The 27,242-nt window shown below is 41.7% G+C and overlaps 1 protein-coding gene across 46 annotated transcripts in view; it reads left to right on the top strand.

Moving 5' to 3' along the window:
- RIMS2 (regulating synaptic membrane exocytosis 2) overlaps nt 1–27,242 on the top strand; it is a 748,363-nt gene that overhangs the window by 277,586 nt on the left and 443,535 nt on the right. The window lies entirely within an intron of this gene.

Raw genomic sequence — 27,242 nt, 5'->3', positions numbered from 1 at the left:
CTGATGTGCTGCCAATATTTTAAACAAGGAACTCTTACAAAAATATCTTCCCTAAGCTTATGATAAACCCCATTTATTAAGAGTGCATGTACTTATTTTGGGTGGGGGATACAGAATTGGGAATCCATTAATGTGTCTTCCTATTTAAACAAAACACTTCGTCATAACCATAATCTGACTGATTCCTGAATGTTGATCATATCCATTTTAAGAAGGTCTAAATGGATGACCAGTTGCTTCCCTGCAGATTTCATCATTTGGTGCATAAGATCTCCCAGGTGCAATCTCTCAGGGCATGCAATGGATGTAGAATTTGAGGGCTCTACAGGTGTCCAATGTAGAAACAGAGAGCCTTTTTCAATTCAAGGATATGCAAATGAGCTTCTTCTGTGTGGGCCTGGGCATTAGGGAAAGAGACAAGGGGAAAAATACACTGGTTCATGTAGAAGTGTGTAAATATTTGGGAATTAAGTTAGGATGTAACCTAAGAGCTACTTTGTCTTTGTGTGCACTGGTGTATGGTAGACTAGTCATCAATGCTTTCAGTTCGTCAATCCATCTGTGAGAGGTCACCAAATGCTCTGAGAAAGGCAGTTATACATGATAAATGTGCAATGGAACCAAACTTCTGGGGATCCAAATGCTGTTTCCATCAGCTTTTTCAGCATCAAAATTAAATCCTAAGAAGAGACTGGTTCTTTCACTAGTGAAAAGGTGTAGGCAAGGCCTTTTAGAAATCTGGAAACTGCAGTTTGAATGAACACTGTTGTTCCTTGAGCATGCTGATAATGGAAACTGCAGAAAATATCTCTGAAGATCTATTGGGTCAGCTCTACAGGACATACCTGTGGGTGATTGCTCAGCCCAATCCTAAAGACAATCAAGCATGCCCACAAATATCTTCAACTGTCCAAGGAAGACAGAGGATCCTTGTTGAGCATTCTATGCTAAGCAGAATTAAAACAACATTTTGCAATGGGCAGAGGGATAACAGGATGGTGTGCTGTCTTTCCAGAGCCAAGATATGAGATGTAACTAACACTGGAGAGGCTTCTGAAGTTACTGAGCAAGGACCCACTATTGATGGTGCATGTTAGCACTAATGAGACTGCTTCACATGACACCTCACAGATTATATATGACTTCAGGGAAATCAGAAGGGTATTGAAGGAAAAGAATGTCCAAGTGATATTCTCTGAGATTCTTCCTGTCTTGCATGTGAAGGAATACAGAAAGCTTAAGATTTTGGAAGTGCACCACTGGCTAGGTACTTGGTGCAATGTAGAAAATTTTGATTTTGTGTGGCCTCTATCTCAGAAGAAGGGGAACCAATCTTCTAGAAGACAGGCTAGCTAAATTATTTAGGAAGGCATTCAGCTAATAACAAAGGGGGAGGGTGAAAAGGGGAAATCAATGAGCACTCATTTAACACAAAAATCAAGATGTTGAGAATTAAATTAACCAAGGAACGTTAGGAGAATAAATTCCTTAATTGCCTATGCACTAATGCTAGGAGCCTGGGTAATAAACAAGAGAAGTTAGAATTTCTCATTTATGAGCATGAATTTGACCTAGCTGGTATCACTGAAACCTTGTGGGAAGATATATATGACTGGATGCTAAAATCACTAGTTATAACCAATTAAGGAAGGATCGAGTGGGTAAAAAGGTAAGGGGAAGCATCACTGTCAAAAATGGCATTATCTATTCCAAGTCACTGACAAGAAGCTGATTAAGAAACTAAGAAGCAAATGATCTTGAATGTTTATGGATGAAAATTCTAATAGATAAAGTAGAAGAAGGATTACTAGTTGGTGTATGCTAAAGTCCATTAACTCACATGAGAGAACAGGACCACCAACTCCTTAAGCACCTATCTACATTATATAGGAAAATGGCTGCATTATCACAAGAGATTTCAATCTTACTAAATTATGCTGGAGGCCTCAGGGTGCCAGTACTAACACATCACTTGGAATTTTGAAAACTTGTAGACGTCAATTTCTTAACTCAATAAGTATTGCATCCTATACTATATTCTATATTAGACCTCATGTTGACAGATAAAGAGGAATTGTTAAATTAATCATAATTAAAGTGAGTTTGGTTGCTTAAATGCAAGCATTCAAACCTTGATTACATTTGTTATGTGTAAACCAATCATGTTAGTACTTGGTTCTTTAAAAGGGCCAATTTCACAAAGCTGAAAACAATTGTGAGCCAAATTTACTGGGAAAAAGAATTTAAACAGAAAAAAGTGAATTATAATTGTGAACTGTTTCAGAATACTTTACCAGGTACCCCCAAAAGCCACAATCACACAATCAAGAGAGAAGGGTACATTAGTTAAAAAACAAAATGAAAACGAAAAGCTAGCTTAGTAGGGAAGTGAAAGTAACTATAAAAAAGCAATATATAACAAATTGGAAAAAAGAAAAGGTGATAGGAATGAATATAAATTAGAAGTAATCGCACTGTTAAACAATAATAGACTACCATTTATTTAAATATTTTTGGATGTTTTCTACATTTTAAAATATATTGATTTAAATTACAACACAGAATACAAAGTGTACAGTGCTCACTTTATATTTATGTTTGATTACAAGTATTTGCACCGTATAAAAACAAAAGAAATGGTATCTTTCAATTCACCGAATACAAGTATTGTAGTGCAATCTCTTTATCATGAAAGTTGAATTTACAAATGTAGAATTATGTAAAAAAACTGCATTAAAAATGTAAAATTTTAGAGCCTGCAAATCCACTCAGTCCTACTTCTTGTTCAGCCAATCGCTCAGACAAAGAAGTTTGTTTACATTTTCAGGAGACAATGCTGCCCGCTTCTTGTTTACAATGTCACCTGAAAGTGAGAACAGGTGTTCTCATGGCACTGTTGTAGCCAGCGTCACAAGATATTTACGTCCAAATGCACTAAAGGTTCATATGTCCCTTCATGCTTCAACTACCATTCCAGAGGACATGCGTTCATGCTGATGACGGGTTTTGCTCGATAACAATCGAAAGCATGTGGACCGACGTATGTTCATTTCCATTATCTGAGTCAGATGCCAACAGCAGAAGGCTGATTTTCTTTTTTGGTGGTTTGTGTTCTGTAGTTTCCGCATTGGAGTGTTGCTCTTTTATGACTTCTGAAAGCATGCTCCCCACCTCGTCCCTCTCAGATTTTGGAAGGGACTTCAGATTCTTAAACCTTGGGTTGAGTTCTGTAGCTATCTTTAGAAATCTCACATTGGTACCTTCTTTGTTTTTTGTCAAATCTGCAGTGAAAGTGTTCTTAAAATGAACAACATGTGCTAGGTCATCATCTGAGACTACTATAATATGAAATATATGGCAGAATGCAGGTAAAACAGAGCAAGGGACATACAATTTTCTCCCAAGGAATTCAGTCACAAATTTAATTAACCTTTTTTTTTAATGAGCATCATCAGCATGGAAGCATGTCCTCCAGAATGGTGGCCAAAGTATGAAGGGGCATACAAATGTTTAGCATATCTGGCACGTAAACACCTTGCAGTGCCAGCTACAAAAGTGCCATGCAAATGCCTGTTCTCACTTTCTGGTGACATTGTAAATAAGAAGTGGGCAGCTTTATCTCCCGGAAAAATAAACAAACTTGTTTGTCTTAGCGATTGGCTGAAGAAGAAGTAGGATTTGTAGACTCTGAAGTTTTACATTGTTTTGTTTTTGAGTGCAGTTATGTAACAAAAAAACCTACATTTGTAAGTTGCACTTTCACGACAAAGAGATTGCACTACAGTACTTGTATGAGATGAACTGAAAAATACTATTTCTTTTGTTTATCATTTTTACAATGCAAATATTTGTAATAAAAACAATATACACTTTGATTTCAATTACAACACAATACAATATAGATGAAAATGTAGAAAAATATTTAATAAATTTCAGTTGGTATTCTACTGGTTAACAGTGCGATTAAAACTGCGATTAATCGCGATTAATTTTTTTCGTTAATCGCATGAGTTAATTGCGATTAATCGACAGCCCTAATTAGAAGCTAATAATTGTAAAAAATTGATAAAGGAAATAAAAGGACAAGAGAAATCTATGACCAGCAGAGTTAAGGACAATAAGGAAGAGCTTATTAAACCTATGAGGAACAAAAGGAATTTTAACAACAGTACTGGTCCACTACCAGATGGAAATGGTAGATTGTCAATAATACATACAACAGTAGTATTCAACATATTTATGTTCTGTGTCTGGAAAAAAGTCAGATGTATTCATATCATATGATAAAATCATTTCCATTCCAAAGATAATGCAGGAGAATCTTAAACAGCAGTTACCAAATTTAAACATTTTACGATCAGCAGGATTGGATAACTTGTATACAAGAGTTTTAAAAGAATGGTCTGAGGAGCTCACAGAACCATTAATGTTGATTTTCCAATAACTTTTGGAACACTGGGGATGTTCCAGAAGGCTGACAGAAAGCTAATGGTGTGTCAATATTTTATAAAGGTAAGTGGGATGACTGAGGTAATGTCAGCCTGACATTGATCCCAGGCAAAATAATGGAATGACCAACATGAGACTCAATTAATAAAGAATTATAGGAAGGTAACAATTAATGACAGACAATGTGAGTTTATGGATAGATCCTGTCAAATTAACTTTATTTTTTTATGAGATTATAGGTTTGGTTGATAAAAGCAATAATGCCAATGTAATATACTTAGATTTCTATAAGGCATTTCACTTGGTATTGTATGAAACTTTGATTAAGAAACTAGAATGATATAAAATCAACATGGCACACATTAAATGGATTAAAAAACTGGCTAGCTCATAGGTCTCAAAATGTAACTGAGACGGGAAGTCAATCTGTATTATTCCAAAAAACATACACTAGTTCATTTTTAGGTCATAACCAGTCTGTAGCAGGTTTTACTCGGACGCTATCAGGCCTAGGGGCTGGCAGTGGCTCAGCAGTCCTTCCCACTAGGTTGTAGCAGATTCTACTCAAGGCCAACACACATAATGGGAAGGCCGTGACTCAACACTCTTTCCACCTCCAAAGTCCTGGGATGGGCTTGCCTGGAATCAGCAGACCCAGTAGTCAAACTGCAATCTGTCATTCCCAGGACAGGTGGAGGAAGATGGGGAGGTAGGAGGACCCAGGCCCTCCCACTCCACCAGGTCACTGCCCAGGGCCTAAGCGAGGGAGGCAAGGAGTGTCTCAGTTGCCTCTTCCAGGGGCATCTGACCAGCCTTCTGTGGGTCACTTCTTACGTTCCCGCCTCTCTCTTCAGCTTGGGGTGTGGTTGTAGCCACCATTTCCCCTCCAGTGAGGAACTCCCAATCAGCTTCAGAAGCTCCATTTGTCAAATAAGTATTCCCTAGCTCTCTTTCCAATGTTCAGTTTTACTCTCCTGAGCAGGGAATGGGGAAGGAAAAAGGGTCAGGCTCTTGCCTCCTGGTTGGAGTCTTACCAACAGTCCAGACCCTTCTCCTGTGGATTGCTTTTTCCTCAGAAGCTGCAAACTGGCTTCCTCCCTATAGGCTGCCTCTCCTTCACTCTCTTCCCTTGCTTGACTGTCAGAATCCTTTTGAGCAGATTCACCATTTGAAGCATGCTCAATGGCTGCTGAGGAAAGGTACTTTTTTTGCCAGTACTGCTCCTTCGTTCCCTTAGCCTCTGTCTGGAGTCTGTAAACCCCATCACATAGCCCCTGATATTGAGGTAGATTAAAAAGGTAGGCATTTGATATTTGTTTTTTAAGCTAAATCTATTAAAAAGTTTTTGTTATTTTTAATAATTACAATGAAAACAGTTTGTTTGGATTTGACCATTTCCCCTTCAAATATCTGCATCCCCAAACATTGCATTATTGTGTAAGAGCATGACAAACAGAATGTGAAAGTGTCTGAAACTGACTAGTTTATTTTTATTGTGAAAACTGAAAGTGGTGCAAAAAGGAAACAAAACTCATAAATGATTAAAATTTTTAAAACTCTTCCAAGTTTATTAACTTAGTGTGTTATTAGTATCAAAAGGGTAGCCGTGTTAGTCTGTATCCACAAAAACAACGAGGAGTCCGGTGGCACCTTAAAGACTAACAGATTTATTTGGGCATAAGCTTTCATGAAGTGGGTTTTTTATGCATGAAAGCTTATGCCCAAATAAATCTGTTAGTCTTTAAGGTGCCACTGGACTCCTCATTGTTTTTGTGTTATTTTCCACTGTATTTTCCACTGAATGCATCCAATGAAGTGAGCCGTAGCTCACGAAAGCTTATGCTCAAATAAATTTGTTAGTCTCTAAGGTGCCACAAGTACTCCTTTTCTTTTTACTGATTAAGTAATCTGTCTTCAAAAATACACTATTTTTCACCTGATTGACTATTTAAACATGTATTAGTCTAACTGGAATCTTGAAGTGTATTTTAACTTTTTGCTGGATGACCAGGTTCACAACAGCTAATCAGAAAGATTCTTTCACAATAGAGTATGCCAAAGAATATCAAAGATTTCATCACAAAAAACTCAAAGACCATGTAACTCAATTGTTAGCTTTGAAGCGTGGTGTAACTTTGGAGTTTTTTCAATAGGTTTTTGTTCAGCTATTTCTTTTATGCTCAGTACCAGACTTCAGCCCCAGGTTTACATATATGAGGCAGCTGTGCCCCTCAATAATGGGCATACCAGATGTTTGTTTTGTCTGCGAGTGGGGCATATTACTGAAAAAGTGTTTGATCTGCAGGACATTTTCAAAAAACATGAAAAAAGTGAGAGAAACTTTTCTTATCAGACAGATCAATGAAATCTGCTTCAGACCCAGGGACAACAAGATCCCCCCAGAAAAGAGTAGTCTTCACCAAAGAGATCTGTTAAGATCTGAGTCTGCTGTTAACTCCTGAGTGGCTTCTTCTAAAAACACCTTTTCTGCTGTTCCTGCCCTCAAGTCTTCCTCACTGACTACTGAGAGGGGATATAACAGAGCATCTCTTTACAAAAAAGCACAAGCATAGTCACCTTCCAAAGGACTGAGTAAAAAGAAGAGGCAGAAATCAGCTCATTTCATGCCCTCAAAGGGTAGCATGTGTCATGAGATGGGTCCTTCTGGCACCCTGAAGAACTCCAGTCACCCAACTATGATACCTGTTAAGTAGCAGCTTTAAGCTGCATGTATTTTTGGAACTGCTGTCCTTTCAATGGTGTTCTTGGTACCAACTCTGGGACTCCCAGTACCAGCACTAGCCCTTTCAGTATTCACTTCTTTGACACCTTCCGCTTTGATGCCAATGGTTTCAAACATGTTGCTCCCAGTATCAACCTTCTTGGCACTGAAGTTTATGGTTCTGAAGTGGTGATACCGTGAGTCCACTCTTGATTCACCACTGTTATCTGTGGTGAAGGTACCCCCTTGATACTGGCCACTAGCTGGACATTGATGTTGTGTATTTGTGCAGCACAGATGAGGGAACTCTGCATAACATAGCCAGGGATCCCTATGAAAATTACACAACCACTGGAGTACTAGTCTTTCTACTCATCAGCCTCAGAGAATAGTAGAGGGGCTTTTCCTGGATACTCCCCCAAATCCCACATTGTTTATAACCCATACATATCCGTTAGATTCTAGGTCATGTTACTTTTGCAGATGGGGGGTGGGGGAGAATCTAAAGAGAGAGAGCTAGCATCCTCAGCATCAGTGACTGCCAATGAATGAGGGCCTGCTGGAGCCAGCACAACCTCTATGGTGTACACCGACATCAATATCACTTACACCTGAGGGTTTGTCTAGATGAACAGTCAGTGTGAGGCAGGCTCTGGTGTGAATCTACACTGCTGCAGTGGGCCCTGCACTAACTGTCTGTGTGGACCAGTTAGTCCTGTCTGTGTGGACGAAGACTGTTGGAAGAGAGAATTGAGATTTGCTGGCCAGAGGTGGGGATTTTGGGGGAATCTCAATGAAGATGCCAGGACCAGACCCTTAAAACACTAGAGACTAGTCTGACCGGGGACTGTAGAATTTTGGCTTACTGGGAAGAGACCAAGTTTGGAGGCCCTAGAACCCAGCAGCTTCTGAGAAGGAAGAAAGAAGAACCCAGCTTCTGGGATCTTTTAAAAGACTTTCCTGTGTGTGAGAGGGCACCTGTCGATGAAGGCTAAATGGGCTCATTCATGAGTTTACTAGTAAGCAATAAAGAGTTCATTAACCAAGTCTGAAGTGGAGCTGTGTGACTGGGTTTTCCTTCAGTGGCCTTCGAACAGCATATGCCATATTTTTCAGTGAGCATCTTACTCTCAGGGTCGTTGGAAAAATAGAGTAGAGTGAGTGGTGACACCATATAAAATTTCCAAATGTGAAGCTTGGTGTTGGCAGCAGTGCTCAAACCCAGGGTGTACGAAACCTGGAGCCATGACACCAGGGAGGCGAAGACAACTATAGAAGATCTCCCATTCCAGGGTGTGGACTCGTTCAGCAATAAAATGGATGAGGCTTTGCACTCTTTAAGGACATCTGGGCAACTCTCCAGTCTCTAGGCATTTATTCTCCATGGCCAAGAAAAAGACAGTCTAGACAGTAGACACCTATAGTCAGGCTCCTCTGCCTCCTTATTACCATCCTCCAAAACTGGTAGAACTCCAGAGAAAGAAACAAAGTTTTCACAAAAGAAGATCTGTTGTAGCAATTTAGATTGGGCTAAAGGTGCTAACTCAGTCACTGTCCAACATTAAAAAGTGTTATAAGATCTGGCTTTGGTATGCAGAGACCTCAGTCTGCTTAGTATCTTGGCAAACACACCATTTAGAGTCATTTTTAACCTTTTATTAAAGATAGAATAAAGAAGGAAAAACAGTTAAAGCATTTGAAATGTAAATTACTAAGTAAGGCATTCATTTTAACATACTTATTCCCTTTCCCTTTAGCTGTAGACAGTTTTTATATGAAAAAGCCCCTTTTTCACAGTCTGAGATAGAATCAATGATGGTAATAATTGTAATCCCAGGTGTGGTTGGGATTCATCTGGAGCCTGCAGGGGTGACGATATCATCTGGGTCCCTCCCTCTCTGTTCTGTTCTGATCAGGACCCCATTCAGGATTAGAACGAGGAAGGCCTGGGGATCCAGGAAATGGTGAGTGTGGCAGTCATGATTGTGAAGCTTGCTCCAGTAGCCTTTGTCTGTTCTTCTTTTTTGTTCTTTAGAACTTTCCCCACAAAATCTTTCTTTAAGGACCCCAAAAGGGAGTGATGGGTGTAAAAGCCCTTCTCATGAGTTTGTCCACCGGTTAGGCTCGATGTCCAACATACCAGTTTTGGTTCATTAACTTCCGGTTCTACATCTCCTGTTTTTAGCAAGCATAGTTTCAACATAGTCCTTAGTCCTTATAACGTTTCTTATATGTTATTGTGACAGTTTAAGAACTTTTTACAGTTGAGCTCACAATTCAGATAAATTTGTAGCCCCAACTCTGACAACCCACCTTCAGCTACTTTATCTATAGCAGTGCATTCAGTGCCCATCTCCAGATATCTGGTTTGATTGTGTGGTTGTGGACAACATGGACCCACTTCTGATGTATCTTTACCCCATTCCTGCACCATTTTGGAGACCACTTATTTCATTTTCTGGATGCAAATCACCTTGGACCACTGAGTCTCGGAAATCACTGAGGTGGGATATTCTATACAGTTCCAGCACCCGTCTATGCCCCCCAGTGCTTCCCCGTCCCTATTACAACAGACAGTGCGGTCACTTCTGGCTTGAGGCGCGATAGAAGAGATTCTGCTTCCGTTGAGGGGAATGAGTTTTTTTACCCCTATTATTTTTTAATTCCCCAAAAGAAATGATCCGGACTTCAGAAGACTCTATACCTTCAGTCATCAATTCAAGTTCAGGATAGTAATCTTAGCCAATATCATCCCATCCCTTTATCCACTAGTCCTTGACTTTCAGAACACATATTTCCATATATCCATTCATGCTGCTCACAGGAAATAGCTAAGATACTGAGTGGAGAGCACTTATTTCCAGCACAGAGTCATGGTTATCAGGTTATTGACTGCTTCAAGAATCTTCACAAAATGTCTCACTATGGTGGACAGCCAAATAAGAAGGCAGGCAGTCCAAGTTTATCCCTACCTAAATTATTGGCTTATTTGAGGGAGCACCTTAGGAGGCACAGAATTCTAATAATCAAATAATTCAGCTCTTCACATCACTTCAGGACTGAGAATTAGCAAGGAGAAATATTCCCTGGTGCCAAACCCAGATAATTGAGAATAGGATTGGCCCTATACATTTAATGTCGATGACCACATATATCTCTCAAAACAGATTCAGAGTCATGACAGACCTCTAAAATAGCCTACTGACTTCAAGTAAGAACATGTCTCCAGCTACTGAGACAAAAATAGCCTTGTCCATGAATGTAACTCAGCATGCCAGACTTCACCTTTGTTCCATTCAAGCATGGTTGAAATCTCTCTACTTATCAAGCAGATATTACATCCATATGGCAATGCAATTCCTCAGGATGTCCTTATCATTAAATTGATGGAAGAACCCTATTCTGGTATGCAAGGGAGAACAATTTACACTACCTCTGCCCACAAAAACTCCAGTTATCAACACTTTCAGCCTTGGCTAGGGCGTGAATTTGGATCACTATCAATCCCAAGAACGCTGGCCTCAAGAAGCACCTGCAGATGAGTGGCTTAGAGCTAAAAGCAATCTGATTACCCTGTCTGGCACTTCTGCCCTTGATCTCAGGTCAGGTTATGAGGTATGATGATTCAGGTTATGATAGACAATACCACGGTGCTGTTTCATGTAAACAGACATGGGGAAGCCTGATCATCTGCCTGTGCCAGAAGCAATTTGACTGCGTCAACAATAAGATAACCGTTGGTCCATCAAGGATTTTGTCCTCAAAAACATTTTTTTGAAAATGGGATCAACTAGTCATGGCTTTATTTGCCACAGAAGTGCACACAAAATGTCAATTTCTGCTCAGGAGTGGGGGTTGGGATGGAGGAGGAAGTTAGAGTCCTGGCTCTTAATCAGGTGCTTTTTGTTTTTGTCCTCTGGGTTGAGGGGATAATGTATGTGTACCCACCAATCCCTGCAATACCAAGGGTGTTAAGGAAACTCAGGCAAGTCATGGTGGTAATGGTCTGAGAGCACCAGCCTGGCCTAGACAGTATAGCTGCGCAGATCTACTGAGACTGCCTATCCCTCCATTAGTATAACTACCTCAGATTCCAGGCATAATTTCCCAAAACAATAGGAATATTCTTCATCTGACCCCAACCCCACTGCATCTCACAGCAGGGATACTGGCTGGCTAACCAAGGTGGAAAGAGGCTGTTTTGTGGATGTTCTCAACATTCTAACTCAAAGCAGAAAAGACTCCACAGACTGACTGACATATACAGCAAAGTAGAAAAGATGCTCAATTTGGTCAGAGCAGCATCACTGTTTTCCTTTGGAGGTTAATATCCCTTTTAGTTCGGTCTGTTTGTTATCTTTTTGAAGAAGTCTGGACTATCTGTTAGTTCTAATGTAGTGCACCCAGCAGCAATATCAGCCCATCGTCCTCTGATCCAGAGTCATATGATATACTCACTCCTGACAATAGTTAGGTTTCTCAAAGGGCAAATTCATGGATTTTCTCGAGTCTGGGTGCCCCATCCTTACTGGGATCTTAATGTGGTTTTACCTAGATTGATGGATTTCCCCTTTGAGTCTTTGGCATCATGCTCTCTGTACCATCCTTCAATGAAGAAAGTATTTTTGAGTGGCAGTCGTATCAGCCTGAAGGATAGTAGAGATTCAGGCATTTGTGGCAGGTTCATCATACACGGTCTTCCTCAAAGGCAAAGTTACCCTGTAGGCCCCATCCAAAAGGTTTACCTAAAATGATCTCTGACTTCCCTCTAAACAAGATGATCCACCTACCCATTTTCTTCCCTGAACCACATGACAATCAAGGGGAGGCTAGGCTCCATATTTTAGATGAACACAGGGCCATCTCCTTTTTGCCTTGATAGAACCAAAATGGTCAAGGTCTCACCTAGCTTTCTTATTGTTTTTGCAGGTAGGGTTAAGGGTCAAGCTATATTGTCCCAAAGACTGTCGGAATGAGTCTCTGCATTAGCTGTTAGCAGCTAGCTAGTTTAGACCCACAAATCAGGTTAGAGCTTATTTGACTAAACTGCAGGCAGCATCTGTGACTTCTCTGAGAGAGTTTCCCATCACTAAAAGCTGTAGGGTAGCTACCTAGGGCCAGCACATACATTTACAATACAGTGTTCCCTTTTAGAGGCATCTAGCATCAGGTTACTGCTTGTGAGTCACCAAGAGTGGATACATATGGACAACCACTTGAAGAAAAAAGGTTACATATCTTACAGGAACTGTGGTTCTACCTGATGTGTTGTACTTATGTATTTATGACCCACCCTCCTTCCCTGCCACTGTGGATTCTAATGTGTGGATTCCATATTGGTGAAGGAGCTGAGAGATGCTTTGTCATACTCCACCATCATGTGTGTGTGTGTGTGTGTGTGTGTGTGTGAGTGAGAGGGTAGGGTGACCAGATGTCTCAATTTGATAGGGACAGTCCCGATTTTTGGGTCTTTTTCTTATATAGGCTCCTTTTACCCTCCACCCCCTGTCCCGATTTTTCACACTTGCTGTCTGGTCACCCTAAGAGAGAGAGAGAGAGAGAGGTGATGGTGTGGAGCATTCAGCCCAGGGACACTGCTGGCCAAAAGATTCTGATCTCAAGTGCATGGGGTGCATGTGCACAAGAATGAAATACATGTGGACAACCTATCTTGACAAACCACTGTTACTGTAAGGTAAGTAACCATTCTTTCCCATTTCTTACATTTCCCACCGCCTTGTCTCTGTTGCAGTGTGAAAGACCCCAATAAACAAGGGAAACTCACTAATTGTCCATACAGGGGAAACTGACTGTACACGAAGTACTGACAAATGCAAAAATTAACTAATGAAGGAAGAGGAAAATAATTCTCTCTCTAAGCCCTTTCATTTATAGTAATTTTAGGCATTACTTGTAACTGTACCAGATAAAAAAAGTCAAACAGAAGTGTGGTTAAGATGCGTCCCTTTGAAAGCCTTTGTCCTACTGTAATAGTCTTTCATATAGCCTATCAGATAGCTCTGCTAAGAAATACAATCCTGTCTATTATTAAAATACCAAAATAGAACCAGTTTGTGATGGCTCCGTGTTCTGGTCAACTGCTATATTCTGAAGTGCATTACTTGTGGAATGACAGTAAGTTCTTCTGTGTTGTGTATCGCACACAGCACATAGCAACTCAGTAATAACTTTTTAAAAAAGCTTTTAAGTTGTAGCAAAAATCAGATTCTTATAGTTTAAAATAAACACTCATTTTCTCATTAGAGTATTTTCTTTTTCTTAAAAACAAACCAAAAAAATATTTTTGGCTTTCTCTTAGATTTTTCTACATCTCCCATATCTGTAGTATCTCTGTACTGAATAAATATTATATTATTATTATTATTTTATTATTTTATTCGACATGAGTAGAAGAGTCCCCAGTGCTGTTGTAAAATTTTTGGAGGCTTACAGAAATGGTAAAAAGCAACAGCTTTCAAAAGCCCTCAAATTTATTTTTAAGCTTTTAAATCCAGAGTACCATTAATCATATTTTGGAATATAGTGCTCCACTATCACATATTATACCTTAATTTCGTATTAAACACATGAAGAAAATTTCCCCTTATTCCTGTAGCCAGCACTTCTGTTTTGCTGCCTGCAATTTGGAAAATAAGACCAAAACAGACTGCTTATATTCTACAATATTTTTTTCTCTGATGTATTTATTTTCATTGGGTCACTCTGAGCCTCCGCTGAAACACTGTTTTGTTCTACAGTACACAGAACACTCTCAAACAATCCAGCCATGACTGGATTGATCATTTTCTTGTCCAATTGCTTACATTAAAAAAAAAGATAGACACAAATATAGATTGAGGCATATCATTTTATGTTCTTGGATTAAAGTGGCATATCCAGTACAATGCATTGCATATTTTCATTGGGTTAGCTACTGCGTATTTTTAAAAGATTTGCTAAAAGAGGACACCTTTGTAACAGTACACATGCCTTTACATTGTGTGTATTCAGTGACCCAGTATTTTGTTATATTTATATGTGCGGTAAGAGAAAATCAACAAAGACTAAATGCATGGATTATTTGCTCGAAGGATATTTATGTTCACATTTTTATTGTATCCCTTAGAGTGAAGCTTTTTAAATACATGGTTTTTTTCATAGATTTTTAAGGTGGTTTTTTATAGTGAAAATCAGAGTAATCAGAGTAAATCTGAAGTTCTTTTTGTTGTTGTTCTTTCAACTGTTAAAGTACAATGCAGTCCCAGCATGTACTCTGCAGTTTTGATAATGACATGAAAAGTATGGAGAGTCAGAGACAACTGACTAAATGCAGTCTTATTTGAAAAACTTTATCCCTTCCCCAATAAAAAAGTCTTTGAACTTTTCCAAAAATATATGCATTAATAGACCATAAAAATACTCTGATACTGAAACTACCACATGTGGTTTTCCTGAGGGGGTGCTGATATTTAAGAAAAACTACGTAAAATGGGTTAAATAATCTATGCCAAGGATATTAAGATCATAATAATATTGCTACAGCTATTTTAACAAATTTTATTCCAAAAACAATTTGTTTCTAAATATTCAAAAACTTTATTTTTTTTCAACTAGATTGTTCCTTCAACAATCTGATTTTTGTTCTTACCTGATAATAGGAGAAAGGTTGCCTCATATAATTTGCCTTGATGAGATGGATGCAACGGCTAGATAGCTCCTAGATAACTACCATGGCCCCAACAACTCCTCTTTTGAACATATTTAAACATTGTTTTCAACAGGAATGTTAATTGGGGGGCATATTGAGCTTTGGTAATTAATAGATTTTCATATGGATTCAATTAAGAGTGCTACTCAAGCAATTCTGTCTAATCCTTGTGTTTCACCATTGTACACAGAGTAACCTCCACAGAGACACAGAAGATTTGATTTGCTACACTAGAAAAAAATTGACCTGAGGTGCAATAGAAGACATTTGGGATCTAAAGGCCATTGAAATTCATATGTCCTGCCTTATATACCTATTTTAAAGCACATAACAGAAGTCTTTACTTTGCAGATGTTAGTTTTCTTCTTCTTAATGTGTCCTTGTCACAAATTAGATGTTTTTCCAGAACCGTGCACAAGTGATGGCTTTCTGTCACTGCAGCGAGGTCCTCCTTAGTACAGGTCTCCCCAAGGAGTCAGCAAACAAGCAGGTGCTCCATGGTCTGCACTTCACTGCAGTCACATGCATATGTGTCTTTATAATAGATCCATTTGATCATGTTAGTCTTTCATCTGCTGGTTTGCATGCACAGACAGTTCAGGTACCACCATATTGACCAGTCTGTATCGGCCCCTCTGAGAAAGTCCTCCTGGGGTTCCAGATTTATTTCAGTGTGTCCCACTGTGTGTGGTCTTTCATTCCATAAACTCAGTCATGCCTTGCCAGCTGTTATGACCAGTGTTGTGCCCTTGGATACAAAACTCTTTCGCGATTTAATGAATTTGGTTACTCCTGTGTGACTATATAGTGGATGCCTTGGATTTTCCATCTGCCATGATCTTTCCCTTTGGCCTGATACCTTCCTCCTGATACTAAGTGGTGCAATGCCAGCCAGTAAGTACAAGCTATCCTTTGGTGTTGGCTTCAAACATCCCGTTATTCCACAACAGCTGTCATTTAGAACAGAATCTAGTTTCTTTGCATGGATGAATTATTCCCACACTGGTTATGCATATTCTGCTATGGAGTAGCACAAGGCAGTAGCAGTGGTTTGCAGAGTCGTTGAGTTGGCTCTCCACTTTGAAGTGACTAACTTTAAGAGGGTGTTGTTGTGGACACTAACTTTCCCATTCATCTTTTCTAAATGTGCTTTGAAGGAAAGTACTCTGTCCAATGTCATCCCCAGATAGCCAGGGTTTGGATGATTAGCTGGCGGGATTCCGTACCAGGTGATGCTTAGTTTCTGTGTAGCTTCTGGATGGCGTAGTTGAAAGACTGCCACCTGCATCTTGGTCGGGTTAGAGTGAAGGTGGTGCTTATTGTAATAAGCTGAGAGGTTGCTCAGTGCACATGGCAGTCTGGTCTCGACAGTGGTGAAGTCCTTCTCTTGTGCCATGACGCATAGGTTATCGGCGTGTATTGCGTTGCTCTGTATGGGCTGGTCATTGGTATATATGTTGAAGAGGAGTGGCACTAGCACACTGCTCAGTGGGAGGCCATTTCGTTGTTGTCTCCAGTGGCTCCATTTCTTGCACAATTTTATATAAAAAGGTCTGTTCTCCAGAAGAGATCGGAAGAGTTGAACAAGGTGGAAGATATGCATCATATCATAGTCTTTGGCAAGTAGGTTTTGGTAGCTGACTGTGTTGTATGCCACTGATAGGTCTACAACAGCACCTGTTATCATCATCCTTCTCTCAAATTCATCTTCTATATGCTGAGTGGAAGTTGGTATTTGGCCAGTACAAGACTTTCTGGTCTAAATCTGGCTTGTTCCTGTATTATATGCTGTTACATATAAGGTGAGAGGCGATTGAGAATGAGACGTTTATAAAGTTTATAGCGGTGGCATAAGAGTGATATTGGTCTAAAGTTCTTTGGGTCAGAGGCACCCTTCCCTGGCTTCAATAGGGCTATGAAACAGGCTTGTTGCCATAGTTTAGGTATTCTAAGGGTTGATGTGCAATTGTTAAAAAGGTATCATAGCCTTACCTTGGATGCAGCAGAAGTGCTTAATCTGCTCCCTTCTTATGTGTTTGAGTCCAGCTGCTTTATTGTTCTTCAAGTGACTTATTCTGGCACTGAATTCATCTGATATAGGGTGTGCTGAAATTATTTTCTTCCAGGTCAGTTTGCTGTCTGATTAGTATTTTAGGCTGCTTATTCAGAGCTTTTCTATTGACCAGAAGCTGGTGTACCACCTGCTTGGCTGTGATGTTGTGGTGTTGCTCTCCTGTCTTCAGGTCGTTATTCAGCTTACAAATGATCAATCATGCTTTCCTATGAGTGTAAGTCATGTCTATTCCTTCGATCAATTCTTTCCATCTCTGTTGCCGTTCTTCTTGGAGCTTGTTAGTTAGGACTGTCCCTGCTGCAATAGTGTCTTCTGACAAAGGAAGTGGTTAGTGGTAGAATGGTAAGAACATAAGACCACCATACTGGGTCAGTCCAAAGGTCCATCTACAGTATCCTGTCTTCTAGCAGTGGCCAATGCTAGGGAATAAACAGAACAGCTAATCATCAGGTGATCCACCCCTCCATCACCCATTCCCAGCTTCTGGCAAATAGAAGCTAAGGATCCCTGTCCATTCTGGCTAATAGCCATCTATGGACCTATCCTCCATGAACTTATGTAGTTCTTTTTTGAACCCTGTTATAGTCTTGGCCTTCACAACATCCTCTGGCAAGGAGTTCCACAGGTTGACTGTATGTTGTGTGAAAAAATACTTCCTTTTGTTTGTTTTAAACCTGCTGCCTATTAATTTCATTTGGTGACCCCTAGTTCTTGTGTTATGAGAAGGAGTAAATAACACTTCCTTATTTACTTGCTCCACACCAGTCATGATTTTATAGACCTCTATCATATCCCACTTAGTTGTCTCTTTTCCAAGCTGAAAAGTCCCAGTTTTATTAATCTCTCCTCATATGGCAGCTGTGCCATACTCTGAATCATTTTTGGCACCTTAGAGACTAATCAATTTATTTGAGCATGAGCTTTCGTGAGCTACAGCTCACTTCATCGGATGCATACCGTGGAAACTGCAGCAGACTTTATATACACACAGAGAATATGAAACAATACCTCCTCCCACCCCACTGTCCTGCTGGTAATAGCTTATCTAAAGTGATCATCAAGTTGGGCCATTTCCAGCACAAATCCAGGTTTTCTCGCCCTCCACCCCGCCACACAAATTCACTCTCCTGCTGGTGATAGCCCATCCAAAGTGACCACTCTCCCCACAATGCGCATGATAATCAAGGTGGGCCACCCCCAGCACAAATCCAGGCCTTCTCACCCCCCCACCTCCATACACACACAAACTCACTTTCCTGCTGGCAATAGCTCATCCAAACTGACCACTCTCAAAGTTTAAATCCAAGTTAAACTAGAACATCCGGGGGGGGGGGTAGGAAAAAACAAGGGGAAATAGGCTACCTTGCATAATGACTTAGCCACTCCCAGTCTCTATTTAAGCCTAAATTAATAGTATCCAATTTGCAAATGAATTCCAATTCAGCAGTTTCTCGCTGGAGTCTGGATTTGAAGTTTTTTTGTTGTAAGATAGCGACCTTCATGTCTGTGATTGCGTGACCAGAGAGATTGAAGTGTTCTCCGACTGGTTTATGAATGTTATAATTCTTGACATCTGATTTGTGTCCATTTATTCTTTTATGTAGAGACTGTCCAGTTTGACCAATGTACATGGCAGAGGGGCATTGCTGGCACATGATGGCATATATCACATTGGTGGATGTGCAGGTGAACGAGCCTCTGATAGTGTGGCTGATGTTATTAGGCCCTGTGATGGTGTCCCCTGAATAGATATGTGGACACAGTTGGCAACGGGCTTTGTTGCAAGGATAAGTTCCTGGGTTAGTGGTTCTGTTGTGTGGTATGTGGTTGTTGGTGAGTATTTGCTTCAGGTTGTGGGGCTGTCTGTAGGCAAGGACTGGCCTGTCTCCCAAGATTTGTGAGAGTGTTGGGTCATCCTTTAGGATAGGTTTTAGATCCTTAATAATGCGTTGGAGGGGTTTTAGTTGGGGGCTGAAGGTGATGGCTAGTGGCATTCTGTTATTTTCTTTGTTAGCCTGTCCTGTAGTAGGTAACTTCTGGGAACTCTTCTTGCTCTATCAATCTGTTTCTTTACTTCCGCAGGTGGGTATTGTAGTTGTAAGAAAGCTTGACAGAGATCTTGTAGGTGTTTGTCTCTGTCTGAGGGGTTGGAGCAAATGCGGTTGTATCGTAGAGCTTGGCTGTAGATGATGGATCGTGTGGTGTGGTCAGGGTGAAAGCTGGAGGCATGCAGGTAGGAATAGCAGTCAGTAGGTTTCCGGTATAGGGTGGTGTTTATGTGACCATTGTTTATTAGCACTGTAGTGTCCAGGAAGTGGATCTCTTGTGTGGACTGGACCAGGCTGAGGTTGATGGTGGGATGGAAATTGTTGAAATCATGGTGGAATTCCTCAAGGGCTTCTTTTCCATGGGTCCAGATGATGAAGATGTCATCAATATAGCGCAAGTAGAGTAGGGGCTTTAGGGGACGAGAGCTGAGGAAGTGTTGTTCTAAGTCAGCCATAAAAATGTTGGCATACTGTGGGGCCATGCGGGTACCCATAGCAGTGCCGCTGATCTGAAGGTATACATTGTCCCCAAATGTAAAATAGTTATGGGTAAGGACAAAGTCACAAAGTTCAGCCACCAGGTTAGCCGTGACATTATCGGGGATAGTGTTCTTGACGGCTTGTAGTCCATCTTTGTGTGGAATGTTGGTGTAGAGGGCTTCTACATCCATAGTGGCCAGGATGGTGTTATCAGGAAGATCACCGATGGATTGAAGTTTCCTCAGGAAGTCAGTGGTGTCTCGAAGGTAGCTGGGAGTGCTGGTAGCGTAGGGCCTGAGGAGGGAGTCTACATAGCCAGACAATCCTGCTGTCAGGGTGCCAATGCCTGAGATGATGGGGCGCCCAGGATTTCCAGGTTTATGGATCTTGGGTAGTAGATAGAATATCCCAGGTCGGGGTTCCAGGGGTGTGTCTGTGCGGATTTGATCTTGTGCTTTTTCAGGAAGTTTCTTGAGCAAATGCTGTAGTTGCTTTTGGTAACTCTCAGTGGGATCATAGGGTAATGGCTTGTAGAAACTCGTGTTGGAGAGCTGCCGAGCAGCCTCTTGTTCATATTCCGACCTATTCATGATGACAACAGCACCTCCTTTGTCAGCCTTTTTGATTATGATGTCAGAGTTGTTTCTGAGGCTGTGGATGGCATTGCGTTCCGCATGGCTGAGGTTATGGGGCAAGTGATGCTGCTTTTCCACAATTTCAGCCCGTGCACGTCAGCGGAAGCACTCTATGTAGAAGTCCAGTCTGCTGTTTCGACCTTCAGGAGGAGTCCACCTAGAATCCCTCTTTCTGTAGTGTTGGTAGGGAGACCTCTGTGGATTAGTATGTTGTTCAGAGGTATGTTGGAAATATTCCTTGAGTCGGAGACGTCGAAAATAGGATTCTAGGTCACCACAGAACTGTATCATGTTCGTGGGGGAGGAGGGGCAGAAGGAGAGGCCCCGAGATAGAACAGCTGCTTCTGCTGGGCTGAGAGTATAGTTGGATAGGTTAACAATATTGCTAGGTGAGTTCTGGGAACCATTGCTGTGGCCCCTTGTAGCATGTAGTAGTTTAGAAAGTTTAGTGTCCTTTTTCTTTTGTAGAGAAGCAAAGTGTGCGTTGTAAATGGCTTGTATAGTTTTAGTAAAATCCAGCCACGAGGAAGTTTGTGTGGAAGGTTGGTTTTTTATGAGAGTATCCATTTTTGAGAGCTCATTCTTAATCTTTTCTTTTTGCGAATACAGACTAACACGGCTGTTACTCTGAAACGAATCATTTTTGTTGCCCTTTTCAGAACCTTTTCCAATTCCAATATATCTTTAAGATGTGGGCATACCATGGATTTATATAGAGGCAATATGATATTTTCTGTCTCATGTATCCCTTTCTTAATAATTCCCAACATATCCAATGGTATATCTTTTACTGTATCTAAAAAATTAGGTCTCAATCCTTCAACAAGATCTATTCCTGTGAATCCTTCTATTGACATGGAGTTCCACTAATTACAATGGGAACCTTTGTGGGCATAAGGTTCCACCCATACTGATGGCATTGCCAGTTTGGGATCTTAGATATTTAACAACTGAAAATTATCTTAAAATGCTACTACCGAGCTGAATTGCCAACAGTCTACCAGTTAAAAGGTTTGTAATTTTCATTTGTATTTACAGTAGAATCTCAAAGTTATGAACACCTTGGGAATGGAGGTTGTTTGATGGTAACTCTGAAATGTTCAGAACTCAGAACAAAACATTGGTTGTTCTTTCAAAAGTTTACAGCTGAATATTGACTATTAAGCTTTTAAACTTTACTATGGAGAAGAAAAATGCTGTTTTTAACCATCTGCATTTAAATGAAACAAGCACAGAAATAGTTTCATTTCCTTGTCAAATCTTTTTTTAAACTTTCCCTTTATTGTTTTAGTAGTTAATGTTTAACACAGCATCATAGAATCATAAGAGATTAGGTTTGGAAGAAACTTCAGGCGGTCATCTAGTCCTACCCCCTGCTCAAAGCAGGACCAACACCAAATAAATCATCCCAGCCCGGGCTTTGTCAAGCTGGGCTATGAAAACCTGTGAGGATGGAGATTCCACCACCTCCCTAGGTAACCCATTCCAGTGCTTCACCACCCTCTAGTGAAATAGTTTTTCCTAATATCCAACCTAGACCTCGCTCACTGCAACTTGAGACCATTTCTCCTTGTTCTGTCATCTGCCATTACTGAGAACAGCTTAGCTCCATCCTTCTTGGAACCCCCCTTCAGGTAGTGGAAGGCTGCTATCAAATCCCCCCTCACTCTTCTCTTCTGTGGACTAAATAAGGCCAGTTCCCTCAGCCTTTTCTCATAAGTCATGTGCCCCAACCCCCTAATCATTTTGGTTACCCTCTGCTGGACTCTCTCCAATTTGTCCACATCCTTGCTGTAGTCGGGGCCCCAAAACTGGACGTAATACCCTGGATGTGGCCTCACCAGTGCCAAACAAAGGGAAATAATCACTTCCCTTGTTCTGCTGGCAATGCTCCTACTAATGCAGGTTGTAGTGGAGCAATTGCCCCACTTTGGCAAACAAAGGGTAAATAGCAGCCCTTGGAGCAGCTGCACAGAACCAAGCCAATCAGAGAAGACTTAAAGGCAGCCAATCAGGACCAGGCTGGGCCCTATATAAAGGCTGCAAAGCAGAAGAGACAGGAGTCTCTCCCTGACCAGCAAGGGAGGAGGACTGGCTCCCAGGGATAGCACTTGGATAGGGTAGCACTGGGCAGTCTTAGGAAGCTCCAGCCTGATACCTGCCAGGCTGAGGCCCCTGAAAGAAAGGGCCGGGAAGGTGCAAGGGCCAAAGGGAGCGTGAGCAGTAGAGGGGAAAGAAGGAGGGTAGGACATGGCTGCCGCCAGAGGGTCCCTGGGCCAGGACCCAGAGTAGTGGGCGGGCCTGGGTCCCCTCCCTCCCACCTTACACTGCACATGGCTGTGGAGGAGCATGGCCCAATACAGACTGTAGCTTGCCCCTGAGGCAAGGGGCTAGAATTTGGGGCTGCAGTTGGCCATGAGAAAACTGCAGACTGAGGACTGCGGATACCCCTGGAAGGGGAGAGAACCGAGTGGAGCATAGCTGGAGGCCTGTGTTCAGAAGAGGACACCGCAAGCCAGGTAGCAACGCGGGTCCCAAACAGCAGAGCAGACAACGGGTGACACACCACCTGCAGAGGGCGCTCCACAATTGGACAGAGTTAATTCTCGGAGAAGCCAGAAGGAGGGGCCACGGTGGTGAGTCTGCAACCTGTTACACAGCCCAATATGCCGTTAGCCTTCTTGGCAACAAGGGCACACTGTTGACTCATATCCAGCTTCTTGTCTACTGTAATCCCCAGGTCCTTTTCTGCAGAACTTCCACTTAACCAGTTGGTCCCCAGCCTGTAGCAGTTCATGGATTTTTCCATCCTAAGTGCAGGACTCTGCACTTGTCCTTGTTGAACCTCATCAGATTTCTTTTGGCCCAATCCTCCAATTTGTCTAGGTCACTCTGGACCCTATCCCTACCCTCCAGCTTATCTACCACTTAGTGTCATCTGAGAACTTGCTGAGGACGCAATCCATCCCATCATCCAGATCATTAATGAAAATATTGAACAAAACCGGCTCCGGGACCGACCCCTGGGTCACTCGGCTTGATACTGGCTGCCAACTAGACATCAAGCCGTTGATCACTACCCATTGAGCCTGTCAATCTAGCCAGCTTTCTATCCACCTTATAGTCCATTCATCCAATCCATACTTTTTTAAACTTACTGGCAAGAATACTGTGGGAGACTGTATCGAAAGCTTTGCTAAAGTCAAGATATATCATGTCCACTGCTTTCCCCCTATCCACAGAGCCAGTTATCTCATCATAGAAGGCAATCGGGTTGGTCAGGCATGACTTGCCCTTGGTGAATCCACGTTAACTGTTCCTGATCACCTTCCTCTCCTCCAAGTGCTTCAAAATGGATTCCTTGAGAATCTGTTCCATGATTTTTCTGGGGACTGAGGTGACGCTGACCAGTCTGTAGTTCCCCGGACTCTCCTTCCCTTTTTAAAAGATGGGCATTAATATTTGTCTTTTTCCAGTCATCTGGGACCTCCCCCATTGCCACGAATTTTCAGAGATAATGGCCAATGGCTGTGCAATCACATCAGCACCCTCAGATGCATTGCATCCAGCCCCATGGACTTGTGCATGTTTAGCTTTTCTAAATACTTGTCAGCAAGTTAAAGAAGTATGGATGGATGCACTACAAGGTGGGTAGAAAGTTGGCTAGATTGTCGGGCTCAACGGGTAGTGATCAATGGCTCCAAGTCTAGTTGGCAGCTGGTATCTAGCGGAGTGACCCAAGGGTTGGTCCTGGGGCTGGTTTTGTTCAATATCTTCATAAATGATCTGGAGGATGGTGTGGATTGCACCCTCAGCAAGTTTGCGGATGATACTAAACTGGGAGGAGAGGTAGATACGCTGGAGGGTAGGGATAGGATACAGAGGGACCTAGACAAATTGGAGGATTGGGCCAAAAGAAATCTGATGAGGTTCAACAAGGACAAGTGCAGAGTCCTGCACTTAGGATGGAAGAATCCAATGCACCACTACAGACTAGAGACCGAATGGCGAGGCAGCAGTTCTGCAGAGAAGGACCTAGGGGTGACAGTGGACGAGAAGCTGGATATGAGTCAACAGTGTGCCCTTGTTGCCAAGAAGGCCAATGGCATTTTGGGGTGTATAAGTAGGGGCATTGCCAGCAGATCGAGGGACGTGATCATTCCCCTCTATTCGACATTGGTGAGGCCTCATCTGGAGTACTGTGTCCAGTTTTGGGCCCCACACTACAAGAAGGATGTGGATAAATTGGAGAGAGTCCAGCGAAGGGCAACAAAAATCATTAGGGGTCTGGAACACATGAGTTATGAGGAGAGGCTGAGGGAACTGGGATTGTTTCGTCTACGGAAGAGAAGAATGAGGGAGGATTTGATAGCTGCTTTTAACTACCTGAAAGGTGGATCCAAAGAGGATGGATCTAGACTATTCTCAGTGATAGCAGATGACAGGACAAGGAGTAATGGTCTCAAGTTGCAGTGGGGGAGACTTAGGTTGGATATTAGGAAAAACTTTTTCACTTGGAGGGTGGTGAAACACTGGAATGCGTTACCTAGGGAGGTGGTGGAATCCCCTTCCTTAGAAGTTTTTAAGGTCAGGCTTGACAAAGCCCTGGCTGGGATGATTTAGTTGGAATTGTTCCTGCTCTGGGCAGGGGGTTGGCCTAGATGGCCTCCAGGGGTCCCTTCCAACTCTGTTATTCTATGAAATAGTTCTTTCACCGCTGAGGGCTGTTCACCTCCTCCCCATACTGTACTGTCCAGTGCAGCAGTCTGGGAGTTGACCTTGTCTGTGAAGACCAAGGCAAAAAAAGCATTGAGTACCTCAGCTTTTTCTGCATCATCTGTCACTAGGTTGTCTCCTGCATTCAGTAAGGATCCCATGCTTTCCCTGACCACCTTCTTGTTGTTGACATACCTGTAGACACTCTTCTTGTTACCCTTCACATCCCTTGCTAGCTGCAACTCCAATTGTGCTTTGGCCTTCCTGATTATACCCCTGCGTGAGCAATTTTTTTATACTCCTCCCTAGTCATCTGTCTGACCTGCCACTTCTTGTAAACTTCCTTTTTGTGTTTAAGGTCACCGAAGATTTCTCTGTTAAGCCAAGCTGGTTGCCTGCCATATTTGCTATTCTTTCTGCACATGGGATGGCTTAGGTCTCCATCACTGTACTGTATGTGTGTTTTTCTTTTCTTTTTTTTGTTTTTGCTGCTCCCTGATTGTGTACTCCCCATTCCAAATGAGATGTGTGGTTGACCAGTTAGTTTGTAACTCTGGTGTTTAACTCTGAGGTTCTGCTGTATAGGCATAATTACCCATCGGTCTCTGCTTGTTTTTATCTCCGTCATACCCCTTGTGATATACTGAAAATTTGGCAATATCTTTGATTGTTTCTGGACTTACAAAAAGGGTTATGCCTACTTGGACATGTAAACACTTCTAAAAATCTGGCTCTCCACATAAGCTAAATTTAAGCCTTGTTGAAGAAAGGGACAGGGGAGCGGCAGGGTCTTTACAAGTTTATATTTTTCTTGGCTCTGATTCTCTGCAGGAAACTTAGTATAGCAAAGGATTCAGCAATAGATTAGCCTTACTCATTTTTTAAAAAAATACCATGATAATTGCATAGAAAAGCATTAGATATCTAGGAAGCTGAATATCTTTAACAGTTGTCACTGTAGCAGTGATTCTAGGGAAGGTGTTCAGAGATAAATGGGTCAAATTAAGTTGTGGTGTAATTCCACTATATTGTTTTGAACTGAATTATACCTATGGTGACCAGATGTCCCGATTTTTATAGGGACAGTCCCAATATTCAGGCACCCATTATAAAGGTGCCTATTACCCCCATCTCTTGTCTCGATTTTTCACACTGGCTATTTGGTCACTCTAATTATACCAGAGTTATATTTGCCCTAATATCTTTAATTTTCAGTCTCCTTTTACTTCCAGCAACAAAATCAACTAAATTGGAAGCTCTTCTAAGGAGGGCAAAGAATCCAGTGATCCATGGAATAATTATTTCCAATTCACTCAGTTTTTGCTGTTGAAAAAATAGTCCCAGTTTCTTTAAAGTTTAAAGAGATTGTGTCTCCTGGATGTTTTCTGTTTGGTTCTATGAACAAATCTTAATAGGTCCCTTGAAGGTATTTGGTTAGCTCTTGTGTCAGCATGTATTGCATTACCAAATACTGAATGTGGGATATTTTCTCTGAAGGGAACTGCGTGACACCTTCAAGGTTGTGTTCAGGGTAGTAGCTATTTTGTAATCCAGGCACGTGAGATCAGAGCAGATATCACTCTCTATATTAAGAAAGGAGAAAATCTTTAACAATATATTGAGACATTAATCATATTAACCATATACTTAGCAGGGTAAGATCAACTGTATTACATTTCCCCCTTTGCTCCCCTAGTTTTTATATTACCTAACATTTATCTTCATAAATGATCTGGAGGATGGTGTAGATTGCATTCTCAGCAAATTTGCGGATGATACTAAACTGGGAGGAGTGGTAGATACGCTGGAGGGGAGGGATAGGATACAGAAGGACCTAGACAAATTGGAGGATTGGGCCAAAAGAAATCTGATGAGGTTCAATAAGGATAAGTGCAGGGTCCTGCACTTAGGACGGAAGAATCCAATGCACCACTACAGACTAGGGGCCGAATGGCTAGGCAGCAGTTCTGCGGAAAAGGACCTAGGGGTGACAGTGGACGAGAAGCTGGATATGAGTCAGCAGTGTGCCCTCGTTGCCAAGAAGGCCAATGGCATTTTGGGATGTATAAGTAGGGGCATAGCGAGCAGATCGAGGGACGTGATCGTTCCCCTCTATTCGACATTGGTGAGGCCTCATCTGGAGTACTGTGTCCAGTTTTGGGCCCCACACTACAAGAAGGATGTGGATAAATTGGAGAGAGTCCAGCGAAGGGCAACAAAAATAATTAGGGGTCTAGAACACATGACTTATGAGGAGAGGCTGAGGGAGCTGGGATTGTTTAGTCTGCAGAAGAGAAGAATGAGGGGGGATTTGATAGCTGCTTTCAACTACCTGAAAGGGGGTTCCAAAGAGGATGGCTCTAGACTGTTCTCAATGGTAGCAGATGACAGAACAAGGGGTAATGGTCTC

This window comes from Lepidochelys kempii, chromosome 2 (genome assembly GCF_965140285.1).
Source record: "Lepidochelys kempii isolate rLepKem1 chromosome 2, rLepKem1.hap1, whole genome shotgun sequence".
Lineage (NCBI taxonomy): Eukaryota > Metazoa > Chordata > Testudines > Cheloniidae > Lepidochelys > Lepidochelys kempii.
This window is presented reverse-complemented; position numbering and strand designations above follow the sequence as displayed.